Here is a 5,088-nt window from a genome sequence, read left to right as displayed (position 1 = left end):
GGGACCTATATAAACAACATAATGAATCAAACCCTAGCCTCCTTACCATCCTCTCAACCTCAGAAAACCCTAGATAGCCTCCTTTTCTCATTCTTGTGTGCGTTTGGCCTTGTGAAGTTTGTTTTCGAGCTTAGAAGCTTGGAAGAAGGAAGGAGAAGCTAGTGAAGAGGAACTTGAGTATCTTGAGCTCATAGATCCGGAATAGCATCATCATTTAGGATTCTTTGAAGGTATGAAGTACACAAATTTCCTCAAGTATGCTTAGATCTAGTGTAATGATTTTTTGGACCATTTAGAACCCAAGAATGGATCTTTATGACTCAAATTCGTTTATAAGCTTAGGGTTGCCACCTTTGATGCTAAAGGTGTCCCTACATCAGTAAAGTTTCAATCTTTGAGGTCCTAACGGGTTCATGCAAGAGTTAGGACCACATTTATGGAAGTTGATTGCTATTTCTTGAGATTTGGAATCATGGGGACATGCAAAGTCACCAAGTCCGTGACTTTATGACTCTAGAGGTCCTAGATAGCTTGGATTTGTGATTGGATAGCATGGCTTAAGCATTAAGTGCTTAATGACTGTTTTTGAAAGTTGGACGCGCACGCCCTGTGTAGTTCCTAAGAACACGCTGCGTTCCCACTAGGGCTCACGATATGAACCAAGGAGGAATACCAAGTATTCCACTTGGGAATGCCTTGCGTTTGTTGAGAAATTGGGCCTTTTTGGGCCATTTCCTTGTACTAGTTGATTGTGGGCCTTAGTGGATTATTATTTTGGGATGATAATGGACCTTATTGCATATTGGATTTGAGGGAAGGCCCATTTGGGAAGTTGGTCAGAATCTAGAAAATTAGGCCATAAGTGGGCCATTAGTGGGCTTGATGGATTTAGGCCTTCATGTTATGGATTTTGGGCCTAGGTCATGGGTCCATTTAGATAAGGGATAAAATAGTCATTTTAACCTAAGAATAATTTTTTGTATTTTGACTAAGTGTTATTTGGTAATGATACCGAGGAGTCGGGGAGCAGCCGATAAAGATTCCTTACCGAGAGATTTAACAGCCAACTTTTTTAGGTGAGTTACCTTCCAGTAGAAGTGGGTCGAAGGCACTAATGACGACCCACTAGTAAGAGTTATAGTAGATATGATTGTCTTTGTGATAATTATCTGGTATGTCACTATCTGTTATGCTTTATGTGCCAGTATGCTATGATATTATGTGATAGTGGTATGAGGGGTAGGATAGACCCCAGTACTGGTCGAAAGGACCGAAGGGGTATGCCAGCACCATGATAAGCTAGGCAGTATATGACTTATGTGTTTATGAGCTAGGATGTTATATGGTAAAAGTAGGGGTGAAATAGTCCCCAGTCACAGTCGAAAGGACCGAAGGGGTAAGCCAGCACCCTGATATGCTAGGCGAGGTACCGGTCAAAAGGACTGAAAGGGTAGGCCAGCTCCCTAATATGCTAGGCAAGTTACCGGTTGAAAGAGACCGAAGGGGTAGGCCGGCACCCTAATATGCTAGGCAGTTAACGGTTGAAAAGGATCGAAGGGGTAGTCCAATACTTTGATATGTTAGACAGTATGTTTATTGTATGGTATGTGGTATGATGGGGGAACTCACTAAGCTTTGTGCTTACATTTTTTAGTTTTTGTTTCAGGTCCTTCTTCTTCGAAGGGAAAGGAGCCAACATGGTAGCAGCGCATCGCACACATGATTTTCCGCACATGAGATTCTTGGGATTTGTACTTTAACATTATTTTCCTATGATATGTTTTTGAGATGGTTGACTTATGGTTTTCATGATATGAGATAACATTGATGGCATTTTTAGTAATCTGTTTTATGAATCTTTAAATTGAAAATGAAATTTTTGGTCTTGGAATTTAGGATTTTACACAGACAATTGGATTGGTGATGGAAATCACCAAAATGTTCACAGAGAGAGCCTTGTTTTCCCTGAGTATGCCTCCTCGGAACAAGTGAAGATGTCTAGGCATATGAGTATACTCAAAAATGAAATTAGAGAGTTTGTAGTAAACAATTGCTACAAGACCTTGGTAGTGATGCAAGATTATGCTTCGAGAAGAGAAATAAAGTTGGAGATCCAGACAAAGGAGAAGAGGCAGACTCTAGCTCCATCACAGCCGGCAGCCAAAAAGTTAAAATCTACTACTTCAAGGTTTGGAGGTCAGAGGGACGCACTTGCAATAAGTGCGGAAAGTTCCACGATGGTCCTTGTAGAACACAACCAGGATGCCACAAGTGTGGCAATGAAAGGAACTATTCCAGGGACTACCAGCAGAACATGCGTGGATTTCAACTGTAACCGGCTCTGACACTTTAAGATTGAATGCCCTCTCCTAAAGCAGAAGGGAGCAATGTAGGATTCAGCACCTACAACCCTAAGGATAACTTATGGACATCAAGGGAGAGTCGAAACCCCCAATGCTAAGGAGCGAGCTTTTCAACTCATGGCAGAAGAAGCCAAAGAAGCACTTGACATCGTAGCCGATATGTTTCTAGTCAACTCCATGCCTATATCAGTGTTATTTGATTCTGGAGCAAGTCATTATTTCGTATCACTTAGGTTTAGAAAAAACTTTAGTCACGCCATAGGAAATTTAGATCATCCTTTAAGAGTAGAAATAGCTGACGATCGATTGATTAATGCATCAAAAGTTTAGCGTAGTTGTACCTTAGAAACTAGTAACGATGGTTTCACTATAAATCTTATTCCCATTCCTATATGTGAGAGATGAACGTAATAGTAGGCATGGATTGGCTAAGCGAGTTTGAAGCATTGACCGAATGTAGGCAGAAGATAGTACGAGTGTGAACTCCTAGTAGGGGAGAACTTACTATCCGAGGAGAGTACTGCAATTAAGTCGGCATTTTGTTCCGCTGCGAAGTCCAGAAAATACCTACAACATGGATGCGATGGATTCTCGGCCTATGTAATAAACACCCTCGAGGAGAAGAAATAAACCTTGCAAAAAGTGCCAATAGCTTGTGAGTTCCCAGTGCGTCTCCCGCGCACCTGCCTAGTGTGCCTTCGGAGCATCAAGTAGAATTTAGGATCAATTTTGTTCCTGGTGTGGCACCTATATCCAAGGCACCTTATCGTCTTGAACTCCAAGAGTGAAGGATTTTCCATGCAATAACACGGATAAAATCCTTATACTCTTAAGGGTACATGCAACCTATTAGATATAGTCATAAATCTATTGAAGTAACAGTATATTGAACAACAAGAACCCTATAACCCTAGGTAATTTCTAAAATTGAAGAAGAAAAACATACTTTTTGATTGTTGTAGTAAACAATCAAACAATCCTACTTGTAATTACTTGAAAACTAGTACCAGAAATCTCAGGGGAGAGATAAAATTTCGGCTGTCCTCTTAGCTTATGGAATGGCCAAAATTTAGAGGGGGGAGGAACCTATTTATAGTTGATTAAGAAACCCTACATAACCCTTACTTGATTAAAATAATAATATGTTAAATTAGGTAATTATCTAGTTTCCTAATTATCTCCAAGTGATACTCTAGAACCCTAGAAAAACCCCAAAACCATCCACCCTCGTGTGGAAGGTTCTTGAACTCCTTTCGTTTAACTATTGCACAGTTACAACTTCGGTCCTTGCACTATTAACTAATCCAATGAATCCCAAAATTAATTCTAATTATTTTCTGATTAATTATCAATTAAAAACTACAATTTCTAATTAACATGTTATTTTCATAACATATTAATAAAGTCATTTATTTCTATTTATTAATTATATAATAAATCAATAAATTATTTTGTCTCTAAAAGTCATCCTATTAAATTACTAGGTTTGAGGTCAACCTAAAAGGACCATGCTAATAATTCAAGTATATATACTAATTCAGTTATTGGCTTAGACATCTAATCCAACAGTCTCCCACTTGGATAAGTCTATAACTACAATTACTAGTATAACTTCTAAATTAAACAGCAAAGAGGGCTTCCATAGCTACTGCCAAACTCTTATCTGAACAGACATTGGTCCTAAGATAAGTGATCAAATAATCCTTCATTCTATAAGATATCATACAGACATGAGACATGGATTAGAATCAATCTCATTGTCCAAATTTTGTTTCTCGATTTCCTGATTTGTGATGACGACATAGGACTTCAAATGGAACACATCAATCGAGTCCTGGCTAGGCCCAAAAGTATAAGTCAACACCAAGTCCCTGAGGTGCCCAAAGATATCGCTTTTCCTATTATGATAAAAGGAACGAATAAACTTTGACGTATATGCTTGATCCTTTACGCACCAAATCATACATGATATTGCATTTTATAACCTCATGTTATTGGTATGTTTTCACAATACCAATGCACAACCGAATTGAAAATTACAACTCATATATCTCCAGTTCAAGAATATAAGATATTATCGTCTCATAATTACTCGTGACAGAATAACTATACGAGTGTGGGTTTATCCAATACTTAAATCTCCATTTCTAAGTGCTAATGAATGTTGTAGCAATACAATTTCTATGTGTAACCCTCTTAGATAATCTATAATACAATTCATGACACTCTTAATTCACTACTTACTTCCCTAAGTATGAGCGACTGTGGAATTTGAATAATCAAATTATTCTGGTAGTAAAACATGCAAAATGAAACACAAGAATAAATAATTGAAAAAGGCAGTAACAAACTCATAAATAATTTCTATTATGTAATCACCAAAATTCAATTACATTTATTTTGTTATAAGTTTCAAACTAATCATCTAACTACTAAAACTAATATCATCTCTCAAACCAATGCTCCTAGCATGCTGATTATGCTTAACTCTACTCAGAGCCTATTTCAAAGAATCTACAGGATTCTCTTATGATGCCCTCTTCATAATGAGGTGACCTTATTCTACTCTATGTCTAATGTAATGGTACTTTCTGTCAAGATGTCTTGATTTACCATGATCTCTCAGTTCTGTGGTCAAAGCAACCGCACCTTCATTATCACAAAAAAGTTCCATAGGCTCCTAAATGGTTGGAATTACTCTGAGATCTCTGATAAAGTTTTTCAT

The sequence above is a fragment of the Lactuca serriola genome, chromosome 2 (assembly GCF_051521515.1).
Source record: "Lactuca serriola cultivar US96UC23 chromosome 2, Lser_US96UC23_V15, whole genome shotgun sequence".
Classification (NCBI taxonomy): domain Eukaryota; kingdom Viridiplantae; phylum Streptophyta; class Magnoliopsida; order Asterales; family Asteraceae; genus Lactuca; species Lactuca serriola.
This window is presented reverse-complemented; position numbering follows the sequence as displayed.